This window comes from Diceros bicornis, chromosome 11 (genome assembly GCF_020826845.1).
Source record: "Diceros bicornis minor isolate mBicDic1 chromosome 11, mDicBic1.mat.cur, whole genome shotgun sequence".
NCBI lineage: Eukaryota > Metazoa > Chordata > Mammalia > Perissodactyla > Rhinocerotidae > Diceros > Diceros bicornis.
Window position 1 is genome coordinate 65,545,429 of NC_080750.1, and position 20,670 is coordinate 65,566,098.

General features: G+C 44.1%; 1 protein-coding gene across 1 annotated transcript in view; it reads left to right on the plus strand.

Annotated features, from left to right (window-relative positions):
• Positions 1-20,670, plus strand: part of ZNF395 (zinc finger protein 395) — a 40,809-nt gene that overhangs the window by 4,187 nt on the left and 15,952 nt on the right.

Below are 20,670 nucleotides of genomic sequence, written 5' to 3' on the forward strand. Positions count from 1 at the left end.
TGTGTGCAAATGATTTGTTTTAGGCAAGTCAACAGCACTTTCTGAGTTGCCGCTGGCTGGGACTTTGAAATATTTTTCTGATGATTGGAATGGCACTGGTTAGAGGAGTCTGGGCTCTGTTCTCTATAATGACGCCAATTTCTAGTGACCCCAAGATCTCTCAAGCCTCCTCATTTTCCGCTTTTGGATGGCATGGTTAGATGGTGGCTCCTGGCATGTATCCTCTGAGAACGATGTCGGAGTAATCACTTGGTGAGATGTGAGTCACGACTGGCAAATGCCATATGACATTAGATTCTCAGGAGGTTAGGTTCTGTGAGTCGATAATAAAGGAACAACAAGGAGGAGGCCGTCATTTCTTCTCTTATTTCTTTACTTCTAGGATGGCCCCAGCAGGTAGGCCTCCAGGATCCAGAGATTCTTAATCCAGGATTCATAATGACCATGGTATAACTTGTTTAAGCTCAGGTGTTAACGAAAATGATTCTTGGAAAACTAGGCTGATTTTGGGAGCAGCTGAAGTGAAAAAGTTCAGGTCTTTGTGGTCTAGAGACAGTTTGGTTTACCCTGGGGGGGTCCATGACCACCCACGATTCAGAGTGCTTCCCAGGTGAGCTACAGGTGGGAGGGACTGAAAATAGTCACCCTGCTTTTTACAGGTTGCACAGTCCAATTATTTAAAAATATTGCTTTTGTAATATTAAAAAAAAGTTGAAACGGAAGTGCCTTTTGCTTAAGAATGGGTGGCTGTAGGATGCAAGGATAACCAGAAGTCAGTCAAATCGTATCACATTAAACCCATTTCCTGTTTTATGTGATGGTTCGGTTACTAGATCAGAGAAATGATGCAGCAGCTATGGTACACTCTGGCTTTAGTAAAGTAACAGTTTCTTAAGATACGATGGTCCATATTAAATAAGTGGTAGAATGTAGGCTGGATGGTGTTATTAATTTAATTTGACAGTCATAGGCAAAAACTGTTAATTAGTGGCACTGAGTCAGCCTAGAAGGGGGTCTGGAAATGAGTGTCATAGGGTTCTGTTCTTGGCGTTGAGCTGGTGAGCGTTGTTTCCAGTGTTGTGGATGGAGATACAGAAGGTATGTTTGTCAGCTTTGCTGATGGCACAGAGGTGGGAGGGATTGCTTATTTAGTAGATGAATCAAGCAGATGATCAAGATAAAATCATGTAGAATGAAGGCCCAAATAAAAAAAGAAATTCAATAGGGATAAATGTAAAGTCTGATTTAGTTTTTAGTTTTTAAAATTTGAATTGTAATGTATCGAGATGTTCATATAGTCTGATAATTCCACTTCTGGGGATATAGCTGAGACCATATCCAAAATGTAGATGTTTGGGCCTGCCAGGTGTCGTAGCAGTGGTTAAGTGCTCGCGCTCTGCTTCGGCGGCCCGAGGGTTCGCAGGTTCACATCCCGGGCGCGCACTGACGCACTGCTTGGCAAGCCATGCTGTGGTGGCATCCAATATAAAGTGAGGAAGATGGGCACGGATGTTAGCCCAGGGCCAATCTTCCTCTGCAAGAAGAGGAGGATTGGCATTGAATGTTAGCTCAGAGTTGATCTTCCTCACACACACACACAAAAAAAACGTAGATGTTTTATGCACAGCGATTATTCATTTTTTTTTTTAATCTATAGTGAAAAATTGGAAACAACCTAAATATCCAATGGTGTGAGTGGGCTGGAAGTAGTCCATAAGTGATTCTAATGAACGTGTCTTTATAATGGAATATTATGAAGCCGTTAAAAATAATGTTTAGGAGTAATTTTAAAGTAACATGGAAAAATGTTTCTGCTAAAACTTAAGGTGCATTTACAGTGTAATCTCAAGTCTTAAAAAAACAAAGTACATAGAAAATGACTGGAAGGAAATATACTAATAATTCTACTACCAAAATACTGGTTGCTTCTAGATGGATCTAAATGAGTGATTTCTTTTTTTACATTTTTAATTTATTATTTGTATTTTCTATAATATGTACATATTTTACAGTGGGAAAAATACTACTATATATATTTTAAAATATACTTTATTTTTTAGAGCAGTTGTAGGTTCACAGCAAAATTGAGAGGAAGGTACAAAGATTTCCCATATACCTTCTGCCCCTACACATGCATAGCCTCCCGCTCTGTCAACATTCCCCACCAGAGTGGTATTTTTGTTACATCTGATAAACCAACATTGACACATTATTATCACCCAAAGTTCATAGTTTACGTTAGGGTTCTCTCTTGGTGGTGTACGTTCTATGAATTTGGACTAATATGTAATGACATGTATCCATTGTTATAGTATCACATAGAGGACTTTCACTGCCCTAAAATCCTCTATGCTCTGCCTATTCGTCCCTCTCCCCTGCCAACCCTTGGCAACCACTGATCTTTTTACTGCCCCCACTGTTTTGCCTTTCTACAATGTTATATAGTTGGAATCATGTAGTATGTAGTCTTTTCAGATTGGCTTCTTTCATTTAGTAATCCTCCACGTTTTCATGTCTGGATAGCTCATTTCTTTTTAGCACTGAATAATAATATTCCATTGTCTGGATGTACAGTTTTTTTATCCTCACCTACTATCCATTCACCTACTGAAGGACATCTTAGTTGCTTCCAAATTTTGGCAATTATTATGAATAAAGCTGTTAAAACATCTGTGTACGTGTTTTTGTGTGGACATAAGTTTTCAGCCTCTTTGGGTGAATACCAAGGAGCACGATTGTTGGATCATATGATAGGAGTATGAGAAGCTGCCAAACTGTCTTCCAAAGTGGCTGGATAATTTTGCGTTCCCATCAGCAATGAATGAGAGTTCCTGTTGCTCCACATCTTCGCCAGCATTTGGTGGTGTCACAGTTCTGGATTTTGGCCGTTCTAATGGGTGTGCAGTGGTATCTCGTTTTAATTTGCATTTCCCTAATGACATCTTCTTATGTGCTTTTTTGCCTTCTGTATGTCTTCTTTGGTGAGGTGTCTGTTAAGGTGTTTGGCCCATTTTTTAATCAAGTTGTTTGTTTTCTTATTGTTGAATTTTAAGAGTTCTTTGTATATTTTGGATAATAGGCTTTATCAGATGTATCATTAGTAAATATTTTCTCCCAGTCGGTGGTTTGTCTTCTCATTCTCTTGAACACTGGTATTTTAAAAACGTTTTATTATTCAAGGACAGGATGAGGTAAAGGTCGATGGTTCGTTCAGTGACTCATTTTGAGTACCTACCTGCAATGTGTCAAGCACTGAATTAGGCAGTAGTCACAAAAGAAGAATCAGTCTGTGACCTGAAGTTGATCTGATTGAAAGGGGGGTGCCGACAGGTGAACAAACAAGCACAGTGTAAGCCGGTGGTACTTCAGACACGCTGAGGGGGCAGGTCATGTGGGAAAAAAGTCTTGGGATTTTTCTATTGTTTATGAGTTTAATGTGAGCCCTAACTGGAATGATGCTTTCAAAAAATCAAATCCAGTTCATAACTGGATCAGAAATTCAGTGATCCAATCACAGGATCTAGTTTTAATGACCTCTGCCGGTCATGTGACATTTGGACTATTTGAGGGGCCATGATTTAAAAGAAATTCGAACAAGCAAGACTTGATCCACAGGAAGGAGACTCAGATGATTGAGGATCCAGAGTGACTGGAGTACACTCATGGGGTGGGTACACAATAGTGCTTTCAAATATTTTCATAGTTATCAGGTATAGGAAAGAGTAGACTTCTTCATTTTTGCTCCTGGTGTCAGAATATGACCAATGAGTGGAACAATTGCTTTATCCTCTCTAGCTTCAGATTCCTTATCTGTAGAATGGTTACATTATGTGATTCTTCATCTGTAGAATGATTACACTGAAGTGTAATGGGCTTTAAGGTCCCTTTTAACCCTAAGGACTGGGAGAACAGATTTCAGTTCAATATGAAAAAGGATTTTTTTAGACGTGGGAAATGTCTGCCCATGGAGTGGTGAGCTTCCATTGTTGGAGGTAGTCAGGTTGGGCTGAATGCTGTTGATTAGGGATGCTGTAGAAGAGAAGGACAGGAATTAGGCTCATCTCCAAAGTCCTTTCCGATTCTTAGGGTCAGGTTATTATGTGACTTGTCAAAGCTGAAAGATAACATGGAATAGGGGACATATCTCTAGTTGCATAATATTTGAGTCAACATCATCATGTAGCTTTTAAAAAAATCTTTATAAATGGGTCCCAACATTTTTGAGAAACCCTTCTGGTGTCATTTTAGAAAGGGTGAAGAGAAGAGAACTATTCCAAGGCAGGTCAGGACTCTGTGGCCCCGGGGTTGCTGAAAATTGAATTTGGTCCTTAGGGAATGCAAGAAGGTGGGGGTGGGATGGAAATGGCAAATAATAATAAATAAAATAGATTGACTTATAGAAGACTAATATGTTGATTGGCCAGTTCTATTCAGTATAATGAATAAATCAAGTGGGGCCTTTAATTGAATGCTGGGTCCTCTGCTTGGCTGTGGAGGACCCAGGAGTGCCCTTGGCCATTTCCTTCCTGTTTCGTTTGCCACACTGCAGATTTATGTCACCAGGTATAGCACGTTAAATGCCATTCTGACACCAGGGATGAGACTGAGCCTTGTGATTGCTCTGTAGGTTTAGCGACAAAGAGAACAAGGGATGGATAAAATTAAAGAAGCTTCTGGGATTTTCCAGAATGCATATATTTAGTTTATATCAGACAATAAGTTTGTGGTTTGGGTTAAAAATTTTTCATTTTTGCATTTTTATTATTTATAGCTTACATGTAGAAAATTTGATTTAGTTTAATTTTGCCTAAATTTTACTTAACTATATGGTTAATTTAGAACACTCTGATTATTTAAAATTTTTAGATTTTCTTCCTGGTATTTTTGGATTAATTTTTTGTGTTGGGGCATGGCTAGGGCCAACTCGCATAGCAAAAGTTTCTTAGTGAGAGAATAGAGGTTCAGCTCCTCTGGGGAATATCACAAGATGACTTCTGTCTCCATAATTCATACTCATATTTTGGCATTTGAAAAATCAGTATTTGGCAAGAAAGTGCCATATCTTCACATGGAGTAAAGCAATTTTGGGGTGCACGACCTAGGAAATGACAGTTTTAGATATACGTAAAAAACATAGGCAGAACTTGGTTATTTAGAACTGAAGTTGGAAATCTTCGTGCACTTAATGATAAAGGGCCCAGGTCTCCTTGATCTCAGTATCATCTGAGCCTCACACAGTATATGGCACATCATTTGTGCTGGTTGAATTGCTATGAATCGGTTCCCTGGGCCATGTGTAGTGGGTATGGGGAAAACTTGGATTATCATATGCTTTTTTTTGGAGCAAAATATAAGAAATGACAGTTCTCAGCCTTTTTTGTCCATTGAGTATTGGGAAGCCTTAAAACTTTCAGTAAAAACAACCCCAGTCAGTGGCTGTTTTTCAAAGTGCAGGGGGAATGAAAAACTCCCTCTCCTCTTTCTATTTTTCTTCTGCTGCTGAAAATGAATTGCTCGTGGTGTGCCGTTCTTAAATTCGTGTGTCCTCTATCCATTTTAATCTTGTTATCTATTTTTATGGTGACTGTCGCCATGGTACTTGTGCTCTTTACATAGCACAACAGAGATTTCAGATGTCTGATAGGACAGCTCAAAGTGCTGCGGCAGCCAGCAGAGAAACTGAGTTTTTTTTTGATTGAGGTATCATTTGCATACGGTGGAATGCTCAGATCTTAAGTGTGCTGTTTAATCAGTTTTGACAAATGCATTTTGAGACCGAACATTTCCATCACCTCAGAAGTGTTCCTTGTGACCATTTCCAGATAACCCTCCCCCACCCAGAAGGACCACAGCTCTGATTTCTATCACCCTAGGCTAGTTTTACCTGCTAGGTTCTTAATGTTAGAAATTTGTGTTTCTAAGCACTTTATACGTAATGCTTTGAAGAGGTGGAGGTGTGTGTGTGTGTGTGTGTGTGTGTGTGTGTTTAAAAATCAGCGTTCTGTATGGTTCGGTGGCCCCAGTGAGTAAATAATTTTTTGGAGCTTATCTAATGTGGTGTTCAGATTCTTCCTTCTCATTAGCCCACAGGATATGGGTTTATGTTAGGAATCCTGATTCCCAGATGGAAAAGTCTGAGGCACAGACAGCTAGGCCTGGTGTGGAATAAGTGTGATTGGGCAAGGGCTACCATTGGTGAGCGTGTGTGTGTGTGTGTGTGTGTGTGTGTGTGTGTGAGTGTTAGTTTGTTGTGTTGGAGAGCTGCGATGCTCAGCTAGAAGAACTGGAATTGCTCCTAGGACATCCCTTTGGATTACCCAGAAGCCCCCTGACATACTTTCTATTTTTCTCTGCCTCGTCCTTGAAATAGCATATAAATTTAACAATCCACAGTTACAGAGTGGGGCTTGTAATGTTGAAACAAGATCTGTGTTGCAAAGCCCACTGCTTTCCACTGCTGAGCTCTCAGCCTCCTGGGAAGCACGTGTCAGTTTTGGGTAGAAATTGCCCTCAAACACATTACTGAAATGTATTGAACGGAGTCCATTTCTTTCTTGCTTTTTTAAAAAATTAAACTGTTAAATGAAATTTTCATTTCACAAGTAGTACATGAACACATTCTCTGTAGGGATAAAAAATGTAGACTTTCCAGAGCAAACAAAATCTTCTTTGACAACCACTCTTAATCCCGGTCCTTGCGCAGAGGTTAACCTCTGTTACGAGTTTGTTGGTATTTTTCAAATGGTTTACATACTTACATTTATACCTGTAGAACTTGAAAGAAGTTAAGTGCACTGCACTGCAGGTATTGTGCTGTTGCTCCCCTCCCCCCAACAGTATATCTTGGTGATTATTTCCTGTCAATATATGATAGGTCTTCTTGATTCTGTTTAATCCCTGCATGGTTCTTCCTTAGAATTAGAAGCCCTCCCCTAATTGAGGGACATTTAAGTTATTTCCAAATCCTCCACTGTTACAAATGCTGTTACGATAAACATGGCTGCACATGCCTCCTTGTAGCAACATATGAGTGTTTCTCTAGGGTACGTACTGAGAAAGGGGAATTGCTGGGTAATAAGGTACTTTAATTTTATATCTTAATAGAGACCCAGTACAAGTCAGTTCCCAGCTTAGACTTAGTGTAGGCCAGGGCATACTTGAAATGTACTCAGACATGAAGCAGTTGTCTTCTAAGAGTAGGGCAGGATTTAGAGTGTGCTAGGTGTGTACACCTCATGAGCCAGTGCTTGTTGGCTGGAAGGGCTCCTTTGGGCCCCCTGGTTTATTCTGTCTGGTCCCCCCGAGGACTTGGGCCTGCACGTTGGTCTTGGTTGTGTGGAGAAGAATCACAGGATGGATGAGCAGCACATTGTGGACTCTGGGTGGTCAATTCTAAACCCACTTCATTCCCTAAGTGGAGGCATTGAATGCATCTGAGATTCTTCTCCATACTTGTTCAGAATACAAAGTGTGGCTTCAGTGCTCAAGCCAAGGGTGAGGCGCTTGGAAGCATTTTAGCGTTCTCAAGAAGAAAAAAAAATCTGAAACACTGTCATGTTACTTTTATTAACATGTTTCATTTTATTTGGAGAAGGATGGTGTGTGTACACTTCTTGCCATCATCTCTAGATCTCTGAGAACTAGAAAACATGAAAATTCATCGCGTCAGGCCAAACCCATGCCTTCAGGAGCCGGTGTGGCAAGGGAGGGCTTAGCTGTGTCTCTTGAAGGGCAAAAGACACTGGTCACCTAGCTGGTGAGAGACAGAGCCCTTTTGCAGCCTGAATTATTTCACATGCATTCACCTTCAGATCCCTCATGCAGATGTTAATGAAAACAGTTCTGGTTCTGACCCCCCGGCGAGCCCCACTGTTGCCTTCAACCAGTTCTCCAAACCCAATAATGCATTTATATTGTTTTCTTTTGGGGTCTTCAGGGTCTCCTCCTCGGGTCTCCCGCAAGTGTTAGCAAGTGCTCCCTTTTCTGCATTTCAGAATTTAGTGACAAAGGTGGCACCCCAGCTTCCCTCCCGTTTGGTGGATTCTCTCAGGGCCCTCCTGGCCTTGATCTTTCCGGCCTTCACAGCGCGCCCTCCCACCACACAGCCCAGTTAGGTGACTGTCCTCTGGTTTTACAAGTCATCTTTCTTGATGGGCAGCAACCAGTGTTCCCAGTGTGGACGATTCTCCAATTTTATGGGCGGTGGGTGGGCAGTGTGGTTTTTTTTGTTTTTAGTACTTTTGCTGGACAAAATAATTTGTTTTGTTTGTTGGCCTTTCTCACCAGAGTAGGCTGACAGTCCGAACTACGGTGAAGAGGAGGAGCCTTTACTGGCTTCTAACTGTTGATACAGAGCACTTACATGGTTTCAATTTTTTTTTGTTTCTGAAGCGTATAACCGCCCCTGTCGATTTAATTTACTGGCTGCTTTTTCTTCTACTTGCACAGTCTTCCCTGTAATCTTCCCGTGAGTCTGGCTCCTCCCTACCCAGAGTTCAGTGCGTTTTTTAGGCTCGCATTTATTGAGAGCTCTGTGCCAGGCACAGTGCTCAGTACTCGAGGTGTGTGTTTTCCTTCTCTCCTGGGCTCTTCTCTCAGACCTGGGGAATCAGCAGTCTCTAGGAAGAGGAGCTTTATGACTCTTAAAAACCAAGGCACTGTTGAAAAGAATTGCATTGCCTCGTCAAAGCCCCAAATTATCCTTTGGAGTAGGAGCCAGCGTTTTTCTCATTTTACAGGTGAGGAAATGGAGGCATAGAGAGGCCACTTAATTTGCCCAAGGTCACAGAATTGGGAAGTTAGAGCTCGTCTGCAACCCTGTTTCACTGTGCATTCTCTTTGGGATATTTGAAGAAGTGTTAAATGAGGATAATTGTCACCCTGCTCCCGGGGGAGCTCCGTGCTTGATACTTTGCTATCGTAATGCCCATTGCATTTCCCCCTTCCATGCCAAACCACCACCACCACGTTCACTTCTCGGGGACTCAAGCTGTTACTAGCCAGGAGCCTGTAAGAAGTCATCCAGTCCAGTCCCTTACTCCTTTACTTGATGCATAATTTTCCTGTATAATATAATAGAAAGAGCATAGCTTTTGGAATCAGACATATTTGAGCTCACATCTTAGTTCTGTCACTTTCTAGCCCTGTGGCCTTGGGAACGTTACTCAGCCTCCCCAAGTCTTAGTCTCCTCATCTGTAAAATGGAGGAGAGGATGGTGCTTTTCTCACGGGATCACTGTGAAATGAGGATGAAATGAGGTACAGTCTATGAAATGCTTAGCCAGTGACTGGCACGTTAAGTCTTTGATAAATGGTGGCTATTAGAACATTCTCGAAGGAACATCAGTCTATTTTCTTGTTTTATTTCCTATTTTTCTCTTGCCTGTTTACTCTGTAACAGTTCTAATAAAGTAGTTAGATGTGATTTTATTGCTTGTGAATATCCCACTGCCTTTTCCCTCAAAAGATCCTAGTCTTCTGCTGACCCTGAACTAACTACAGTCTACCTGCCTGCCTGATTCAGGGGCGAGATTTGATGCGGTGTCAGCCTCCCCCATCATCCTCCAGGCAGGCAGGGGCCCACCAGCACCATGTGGCCATGGCCTGGGTGTCTTGGCCTGCTAAGTGCTGATTTCATCCTTCACTTCTCTCAGAACTCGAGAGCTTGGGCCATCTGGTCTCTGTGATTGATCCACATTTATTTTGTCACTTTGGCTTGGAGAATCCTCACCAGTGAACACTCTCTGATCAATGCTGCAACTCTGTCCATTTCAGGAAAAACATCGGAGAGTGGACACCCTGATATCCTGAGCTAGGACTGAGGTGACCCCTCATTTAGCTTGTTTCTCCGTCTCTATTTCGCCTTTGAACTCATCCTCAGCCCCACAGTTATTGGGGCATGAAGATTCCTTAAATGGCCTCCTCCAGAGAAAGGGACTTCCTTAGTGGGTTGTGCCTTGGGCAACCCCCCCTTCCTACCCACCCCCCGTGCTCATTTTTCACTGTGGATTTAAATGATCTTTCTTTATGGTGTCCCTTCACCACCAAGTCTCTTCACTTATGCTGGCTTTCTGTTTTCGTGGGGAAACATATCTCCCTCACCCTTCACTCATTCAGATTTTTTTTTTAGATTCATAACTTTTTTTTGACTTATTTAACATGTCAAACACTTAAAATTTTGGCATGCACATTTGTCTAACTTTATGAGCTTAATCCTAAAAACCATCTTTTTATCAGCCCTCGGTGTCAGATTGCTGCATGTTTTTTGCATTTTCCTGAAAGAAGCCAATTCTGTTTCATTCATCTAACTATACAGCACAATATATGAATGTGGCTCTGGAGCATATTAATTGCTTTTATAAACAAGTGCTGGCTGTGTGCTCCAGGTGGGAGCTCAATTGGGCCGAAAGTTCTTTTTTTTTTTTGTGAGGAAGATCAGCCCTGTGCTAACATCTGCCAATCCTCCTCTTTTTTTGCTTAGGAAGACTGGCCCTGGGCTAACATCCGTGCCCGTCTTCCTCCACTTTATATGGGACGCCGCCACAGCATGGCTTGCCAAGCAGTGCATCGGTGCGTGCCCGGGATCCGAACCGGCGAACCCCAGGCCGCCACAGCGGAGCGAGCGCACTTAACCGCTTGCGCCACAGGGCCGGCCCCTGGGCCGAAAGTTCTTTAAGGGTGGGGTCTGAAGCTTGGGCTTCTCAATCATTCTGTTCAGTTCATCTGCAAGAGCCTGGCACATGTGTTCAATATCAGCAGATTTTTTAAAATGCTGATGTTTTTGTTCTGTGGTGCCCCTTTCCCTGGGTTTCTGGTGAGTTGGTGCTGAATTGTTTCCCGTGTGGGTCTGCACTGGTGTGGGCTGGATCCGGATCTGGGACAGCTGGAACCGGACCCAAGCATCTGCGTGTGGGGCCAGGTTTGGGAGGCCAGGCACTACAGGCTGCTCACAGAGGCCGGTCAAGCTCTGCTTCGGGGAGGCTTGGCGGCGGGCCTTGAATGCTCTGGGCGGGGCACCAAGACTGGGCTTCCGCTGGGGGAGGAGAGCAGGATCGGGACCTGTCTGCTCAGAACAAGGTGAGCAGCCAGGTCACGTGGGGGATGGGCAGCAGCCAGGCCCTGGCTTTGGGCTGCAGGGGCAAAGCCGGCCGGCGTGGTGTTGAGCTCTAAGGACTGAGCCGTGGGGTTGGTTCACTGTGGCCAGCAGGCCTCTAAGTGGAATACGTTGGATTTCTCGGTTCCCCTATCTTGCTGAAATCAGTTTTGTTGTGATTGCAATTAATTAGTAGCTCACCCGTGGTCAACTTCTTGATTTCCTTTAGAGTCAGTGGTTGTATTACTGGTTCTGGTTGAATATCCTTTTATAACCTCAATTCCCAGATGCCAGCTTGACAGTGGCTACTAAGCATTCAGAGTGGCCTGTTGTGTTATTTAGCTATCTAGCACCTAAGATAGGGGCACAGGGGAAGGAAACACATCTGTTAAGTTCCTTCCAGATGCTGGGCACTGTTCTCATTTTTCACAGGTGAGGCAGGAAATTGAGGCTCTGAGATGGTGGTTAATTGTCACAAGTCACACAGATTGAGGTGACAGGCCTACGACTCTGGCTGCTGTCTGCTCTTTCCCTGGAGAAGCGCCCTCTGCAGTGTGCCTTGGCTTAGCTTCTCTGGCACATGCTGGGTGTCCATTTTGATGCGCCGGTTTTAGCTCCTCGGTGGTATCCAGCCCTTTTCCCCTCACCACAGCACTCCTGGGGCATCAGAAGCATTCCGGTTGGTTTTGGGAGAAATGCTCCCATCCTGGGAGAGCAGAGCAGAATCTGTCAGGAGAGGGTGATAGAGTGACAGGGTGAGGAGTTGCCCCCCATCCTGAAACAGAAAACATGTATAATTAATTAAGGAGTCAGAATAAAGGGAAAAGTTGGATTAAAAGTTGATCTTCGGAAGCCTGGTACCTCCCTTCTGGCCAGACAGACCTGTTCTCATTGGCCAGTCAGCCTTCTTAAAGGAGTGAGAACATAAGGGAGCCTTTTTGTAGGTCTCAGGATTGGCACCTCGGGCATCATTCCTGTGCAGGCTTCCCTTTCTGGTGTGTGCACCACTAAGGGTCTTTTGCTCATGGACCTTGGGTTGTTAGGTTTTTCAAGTTCTCACCTCCGTGTTTATATTTTTGGGGTGGTTCTTTTGTTGCTGTCTTGTGCATTTCATTCTTATAAGTGCCTCTAATAGATCCCTTCTTCCCAATGAAACTCCCACTTTCTTTGTCACAGCATAGTAAGGGTCAGACAAGGCAACGTAAAGGCATCAGGGCTGTGAACTCCAGAGCCCTCCATCCTGAGCCCCCATCCTGAGACCCTGTCCTCTGCTGGGTCTTCACTTGTGGAGAAGAGAGAACTGGACCAGGGAGGGGCCAGGACAGCTGCAAACGCCGCAGCTTGCTAGCTTGGGCAAATAAGGGACCTTCTTGAGGTACCTCAGTTTTTGGAGCTGTAAAATGAGGATTATATTGTCGCTCTATGTTTTCTTGAGTTGCCGGGCGGTCAGGACAAAAAAGAAGCCCCCAAATGTGTGTATTCAAGTGAGTGTGGACTCAGTGCTGTTCAGGCATTCGTCGGTGGTTTGAGCAGTCTCTTAGAAGCTTGCTCTGAAAACTACTAGAGAGAGCTGCTGGTTCTCCTGGAGATACTCAGCTCCTTCCGGCAGCTCTGAGTGAAATGCCAAGTCAGCAGTTGTCCATCTCCCTGCCGCCTTCGGGAACTCTCACGTAGTTTTAGCACAGTTCAAATCCGGTTTAACCACAGTGCACGCACCCACAGGTATACACGTGCATACGTGCTCACCGCCCCCCCCCCCCTCCGCCCCGCATGTTCAGAAACAGTGCTAGATAACCTTTCCACCTCGTGGCACATTTATACACACAATTTTACTTATACCTACTTCATTATATAGGTATTCTCTCCCTGTTTTCAAGAAAACACTACTGTCTTAAAACCAAGTTTGAACACTATTTAAAACTCTAGTCTTGCTTTTGGTACCTCTGCCTTTATTTTAGGGCAAGCAAGCAGCAAGTATTTCTTATAACCCATTATTTTTGAATCTGGGGCTGTCCTCACACGTGGGAATATCATCTATTTAAAATGATAAATCTGATGGGATAAGAGATATGGTCTCTCCCCTCAAAGGGCTTACAGTCCAAGGGAGATGCAGTCCTGTTAATACTAGTAGAAATAGTTACAGAGTCCTGAGCCCTAACTAGGTGCCACGTACTGTGCTGAGTCGTGTGTGCACGATGGAGCAACCAACAAGCGCTGGTGGTTTTGAAAGCAATGGGGAGCTAGGTGTGAAGGCAGGGGAAGTGTAATTTGTTCCTGAGTAGAGCTGTGAAAACGCTGTCCTCCCTGCCAGCAGAGCAAACAGAACCGTCTCTTTTACTTGATTGAATGACTGTTGTGCAGTCAGACAGCAAAAGTGTTTGTTGATCAGGGTCATTTATTATTTGCTGGAGAAAATTCAGTGTAACCAGATCAGATGACGTGTTTCTATGGCCCATCTGCTGGAGTATGAAAATAGCACTGCTATTTGGGGCACTTATTTTCCCTGCCATTATTCTATTACTCACAATAATGGGAAGGCTGGATGCTCACTTATGGGGGATGCTGTGGAGAGGATTCCAGCCCCGCATGGGGGATGGGCAACATTTAAGGTCCCCGTCAATCCTGAGAGTCTATCATTTTAATTTTATCGGTAGTCTAAACTATTATACATTGATGTGGTGTAATCTGGTTTTTAAAAATCTTCAGAAAAAGATAATAATTAGAATGCCCTGAGAATCCAAATGGTCCTTCTCTGAACAGCTGATTTAGAAATGATAGTATTGAATCAATCACTGATATGCTCACTGCTGTGTATCTTCAGCTTGTATTGTAAAAATCTAAAATGTATACCACATATTTTAAAAATAGTTTATCAGGGCCTGATAAATAACTTGAGAGAGAGACTTAGAGGTTTTAGCTCAGGCCCTTGGCTACTTTCAGAGAGGTTTCTATTCAAAGCCAGGCTGGGCAGAGAGTCCTCTGGGAAGAAGAAGTCAATATATGCTCAGTGAAGTGAGTATTTTTTTACTTCTCCTGAAGAAGGCACCCTAGGAAAAAATAAGGCTTGAGAACCACCAGGCAGCATTTGGCTGGTGATGGTGGGGTATGACAGCTTGCTTTTGACGGGGTTCAAATGGTGACCTGCAAGCTAAGAGGACCACAAACATTTGCATATAATTGTAGATATGCTGCAAATGCACGTGGCATCTCTCGACAGTGATCGTTTCTGGCTAAGAATTGCTGAAAAATGAATTGTTTGGGAATCCTAGTCTCCGTTGAGTGCTGTTGTAAAATAAGAGATGTGGTTTGCTGCAACATTTTGACCTTTGGATGAGCTTAGAACATCACACTGAAAAAAATTGAGTTAAAATTTTACAGATTTAAGAGAAAAAAAATAGCAACTTTCTGGGGGCTGGCCTGGAGGAGTAGTGTTTAAGTTCACACGCTCCAGCTCCGCTTTGCCGGCCCAGGGTTTGCGGGATAGGATCCGGGTGTGGACCTACGCATCACTTACCAAGCCATGCTGTGGAGGCTTCCCATATAAAGTAGAGGAAGATGGGCACAGATGTTAGCCCAGGGCCGATCTTCCTCAGCAAAAAGAGGAGGATTTGCAACGGATGTTAGCTCAGGGCTAATCTTCCTCACCAAAAAAAAAAAAAAAGGCAACTTTCTGATAAAAGATTAAAATCATGTGCAAAATGTTAGCCAAAGAACTAAAAACTCAAGCCATCATTCTCAAACCAGCGGAGATCATAAAATAGAAAGCTGAGGTTTAGTAGAGAACCTGGAACTCTTGGCGGAGAGTTGCTGTCCTTCCCCTTGATCCATAAATTGTTCATACAGAGGTAGCAAGCACCCGAGGTTTAGCAAATGGGAGTCTTACTCCAAGCCTCACTCTCTACAACTTACAAACAGAACAAAACAAAAACCATTAGTTGTGTAATAAATCACTGTGACTTATGACCTGTGTCCTAGAAGTGCCACTAGGTGATGTCATGGCTTGCTGCAGTGTCCCTGGGTGGTAGAGAGAGCAACCATTGTGCATGAGCCTGTGCACACACGTTCGTGTGCTGAGACGTGGTTGTCCGGCACCAGTCACATGTCAAATAGCAATTGCAACTCAGAACCACAGCGAGGGTTTGTTTTCTTAGTCTGTCTGTTCCAGTTATTTAACTGATGGCAGATGTCCTCATTAAGGGCTATTAGCACATCAGAATATGTTTGCTGAGCCTGGAAAAGGGCTAACTCCTTTTGGACATTGACCCAAATACATATTCTAGGGTAGCCAACCCCTCCTATTGGTGACAGTGGTAGAGGTGAGAAGAACCAGAGGGCTCAGGATTGTCTTAAAACTGTGCATCAGCAGGAAAGATTTTTGCATAAATTTATGTTTCAGTCAAGGAATTCCATAAGTAGAGAATGTAACATCATAAAGCAGTATTTGGCTACATGTGGAAACACTGTTATTGTTACCCTGAAATAGATGTTTCCTGATTTTTCTTTGCTGCACCAGAACCATATGGCAAATTAGGGGATGGCTGATTTATATAGATCATTGATAGCTCTCAAGAAAGAAACCAATAGGGGAGTGAATAGAAGGAGAGATCAGAGAAAAGAGGTTTGAAGGAAGTTACAGTTAAATTGATAGAAGCATGCTAGGAGGAAGGGTGGGACCCTTGCCCTTTACTGAGCTGTAAAGTAATAGGCAATCATGGAAAGTCACTCTAGGGTCCCCAGTTAGCTTGGCTCCCCCAGCCACCTGCATGGCAGACTTCTGTAGGTCTCTAATTCACTTCTGAATCCCTGAAAGACTCTGTTGATTGTGTTGTCTAGAGAGCCATGTCCATCATATCATAATGAGTGTGCTGATGGACGCCTGGTGATGCTGCCCAGCTGACATTTAGTCTAGATTTGTGTTTTTCTCTTCCATGCTATCAATCCTCAGTATAAACTTGGCTAAAATTTTCCTTAACTTTTGAGATTGATTACATTCTCTTTGTGCCCTGTCAGAGGGCAATATGTGTATACAGGTCTTCCCAAGCCACGAAATGATTAACAGTGACTTGGACTGTTGCTTTAACAAGGTCCGACTAAAACATTGACCTTTATAAACATTGACTTCCTTAGGTAGGAGACTAAGATACAGGTGGAGAAGGGATTTTCCCCTCCTTTTTTTTTTTTTTTAATTTTATTTATTTATTTTTTCCCCAAAAGCCCCAGCAGATAGTTGTATGTCATAGCTGCACATCCTTCCAGTTGCTGTATGTGGGACTCGGCCTCAGCATGGCCGGAGAAGCGGTGCGTCAGTGCGCGCCCGGGATCCGAACCCGGTCCGCCAGCAGCGGAGTGCACGCACTTAACCGCCAAGCCACGGGGCCGGCCCGAGAAGAGATTTTCAAGGAAAGAAAGTGCACGAGGAAATGAAAGTCGAGACAGGATCGGGAACTGTTTTTTCCTATTATAGTTCAGACGTAGGAAAAAGAATACTATATAGATAACAAGCAGCTTAACTGAGTGTTTTATTTTGAGAGATTCCATATCCACTGGAATAATGGCAGGATTGTGACCTTTGACACCAGACAGACAGGGGTTCAACGCCCAGGGCTTAGCTTCCTATTTGTGTAGCCTCAGCATTTGAACCTCCTTGGGGCTCAGTTTCCTTATCAGAAAGCGAAGATGGTGTGTTTCTCTCAAGTTGTTCTGAGAATTAAATTAGATATAATTTTTGAAAGCTAGTGCCGATTAGGCACTTAATAAAGGCAGTTTCCCTTCCTTCTTTCTCTTCTGCTTTTAAAAATTAAGATTTGGGTGTCCTAAAAATAAAGCAAATAATAAAATGTATTTCAGTGTGGAATGCAGGCCAGTTAAAGGAGAAAGGCCAGAGAAGGAAAGGAAATGCACGTGGGAACAAGCCGGAAGAGGGCTGGTTCCCCAACTTTGTGCAAATCCAGCAGGCTTCACAAATGAAATAAAAAATATTCTTTAAATTAAAAAAGAAAGAAAGAAAAAGGTTTCAAAAACATCGTCCGAGTCTGTTAGCCAAATATTTCAGGCTCCGTCTGGAGATTGGAAGCCAGGAATTTTGGAAATGCTACCCTATGTTCATTTTTAGTGGTAGAAACCTCAAACATCCTGCTGAGGAGAGTGGGGGTGGCCGCCATGTTTTTTGGTCGAGGAGAGGGCTGTTTCTTTCTCTGGATGGGTGCTGCCATCTGATGTCTCTCAGTGGCACTGCGGCTCCACCTCTGGCTCTTAGGAGCTCGAGGAAATTAAACTGCGAGTCAGGGGTTCTTGTTTCTGGCTTGAGACTTCAAGGATGAAGGTAGGTGACTGAATTTTTAAAACCGAATTAGCTTATATATACATTTTTTTTTGTAGTGGTAAAGAATTTCCTCCCTACATTTTTCTTCCTTTTTATTCTTATAAAGCTTTCCAATAGTGTTGCTGGATATCAAGTCACCAGATAGCAGGAACTCTGTAGGATGCTATGACTCCAACCTTTTTCCTGCCTTTTCTTTGCTTTCTAGGGGATTTGTGGTGGAGATACCATGCCATCTGATTCTAGCCCTTGAAGTTCTGAGTAAAACACTTGTAAATATTTTCCTCAGTATTTGCAACTTTATTATTTTCTTTTAAACGTATCTTTCCCATTTCTCTCTTGTTATTGTGGAGATGTTTGCTTAGCATAATTTGCTGAAACGGTTGGGAAATAGGCTAGGGTTTGGGAGAGGTGGAGATGGCATGAGACCCAAACAGAGCCCTGAGGTACTTTTGGACAAGGGTAAAAAGTAAAGAAGGTTTACGGATCTGTTCAAAGAAAGTGTGAACCCATAGCTGTGGTGATAGTTTTTTTCTGGTGTGAGTGCGGCCAGGGGAAGCGGGGTGGGAGGGAGGAGAAATGTGGCTTGAACAGTCTCTTGACATGCCAAGCTTAATAGACTGGGGTGGAGTTAGCCTGGTGGGCATTCCAGGTGGGCAAATAGCACTGGTATTGCAGTCCATGAAAATCCTAGTATTTTTATACCTGCCACAGCACCAATGGATGTGATTTATCAATTGCTCAAGTAAATACTAACTGAATAAATGAGTAGGTGGGAACAGAGGACCTGGAACAGCAGAGATTAGAAGTGTGCTAGGGGTCCCCGAGGAGATGCATCACAGGATGGCTGAGGAACACGAGCACTCTGGAGAAGGAAGGCAGGGTGAGTCTCCAAAGTGCTGGGTCTGATTCCTCCCCTTCCACCAGCAGACCCAGGCCTGGGAGCAGCCGGGCCCCTGCTAGGGAAGCAGCCCGTGACCCTGTACGTGAGCAGAGGATTCAGGTTTGTGGTGGTGGAGGGACTGCCGAGTTCTGGCCTGTTGTTAGACGACCAGTGGAAGTCACTTCTCAGAGAGGAGTTGGCAAGAAAGAAGCTGGGGAGAAGGGTAGCTAGCAGGCTGGGGACAAGGAGGGTGCGTTTGGGGGTTGTGAGCACAAAGCTTGACTCTTGGGAGGTTGGGCAGTACCTTGTGAAGGCGGTTCATGACATACATGGCAGAGGTGGAAGTCAGTGGAGTCAGAGGAGATGAGGAACGGGGAGGTGGAGGCCATAGGTCGTGAGTCCCAGGCAGAGCGTATCTGGAAGGAGGAGGGGGAGCATGCTGTAGTCCTAAGAAACACCGACTTTGAAGGTAGCAGGTCCTGGGGTCCCTGCTGAGGCCTTTTACTAGCTTTGACCCTGGTCAAGTCTCTTAATCTCTCTGAGCTTTTGATCTTTTGAGAGCAGAACAAGGATGAATGCTGATGATACCCGTGGAAGGACAGAATGCCAGTGCAGCACTTAGAACAGAGTCTAGCACACAGGAAACTCCTAAGTGTTAGGCATGAGTATACTGTCTCTCCACGTAGAGGAGGTATTCAGAGGTGAGCCCTCCCAATGACCTGGGGGTTAGATCTTATTACCTAATGGGGAAAACAAGGGACCGTTCATCATCTTTTTAAGAATACGAACGGTGAAGTCTAATACAGAGTTATTTAGAAGGCTGTGCCCAAAATGTTCATTTCCACTGAGGCTGGAACTAGATTGGACTTCCTCATGATGATGCTACCTTGCATTTCTGTCACACTTTACGGGTTGTGAAGAGCTTCTACAGGCACTGCTGTTCTCATTTGCTGCTCCAAGGTGCTGGTGAGGGGAGTATTAACGTTGTGATTTATAGATGAGGAAATAGGCTCTGAGTGGGGACTGACCTTGCGGCCTGAGGACAGATCTGTGTTTTCCCTGCATCTCACTTGGCAGGGAGGCTGTAGGTTAGCAGAGGGATTTCCCAAGAGCAAGCTTGTTGACTGATTTAGATCACTGAGGGACCTGTAAGATAGAGTTCCTCTTTTCTGGAGTGGTGTAGGTTTCTGAAGGTGAAAGGGTGGTCCAAAGGACCTCTGATGGCCCCACCTAGCCCTGGGGCTCACTGAATGCCAGGGTGGTTAGGACCCTCCTCACAGGCAGGAGGATTTTGACTAATGAAGCATCACACCAAGGTTTCTAGTTTTTTTTTTTCCCTCTTTTTTTTTTTTTTTTGGTGAGGAAGATTCGCCCTGAGCTCACATCTGTTGCCAATCTTCCTCTTTTTGCTTGAGGAAGATTGGCCCTGAGCTAACATCTTTGTCTGTCTTCCTCCATTTTGTATATGGGATGCTGCCACAGGATGGCTTGATGAGCAGTGCCTAGATCTGTGCCTGGGATCCAAACCTGTGAACCCCAGGCCGCTGAAGCGGAGCATGCGAACCCAACCACTATGCCACCAGGCCGGCCCCCCAAGGTTTCTAGTTTTGATCTCCCTAGCTCTTCCCCTCTGTAACAATGCAAGGATAGCCCTATCCAGTTCCCTGCTTTCTGGAGTGTGACAGATGGGGGTGCACTGACACCTCAGAGCATGCTGGAATGGTGTATGCCATTTTCAGAACAGCTCCTGTTCATCATGGGATGAATGCACTGAGGCCTGGAATGGTCTTTCTTGTTCAAGTCAGGGCTGTGGCCCTACGTTTCCATCACCCCTGAGTGCGTTAGTGGCCTGACCCCGGGTGCTGTTGGAGGTGGTGTGCAGGCAGCTCAGAGACCTAGATTTGGAGTCAGGAGACCAGATCTCATTCAGGCTGTGGCACCGACTCCCCTCATTGCTGTGGACAAGTTGCTTAAGCTCTCGGCGTTAGTTTCCTCAAGTGTGAGGCGAGGAGAGGAGAGGCAGCATGGCTCATGGTGGCTCTTTGCAGCGTTGAAGCCAGTTGAGCTTGAGAATCTGTGGGTATCCCACAGATGTCCTCATGTTTGACTTAGCAATATCACATCGAGGAACTTGACCTAGGAAGTGGTCGTTGGTGTTTGTGTGCTGAGGTTAAGCTCAGAGATGCTCCCTGTGGGCAGAGCAGTTTAAACAGCACAACACTGGATATAGCCTTTAGGTACAATAATAAAGGGTCTGTTAACTTAGTGATGATGTGTCCGCCTAAGAAAATACTGTGTGGCTTCTAAAAGTGTTTTTATACAGTAACATTTAATGATATAGTAAAACCTACACAAGATACCAAGTGACAATTCAGT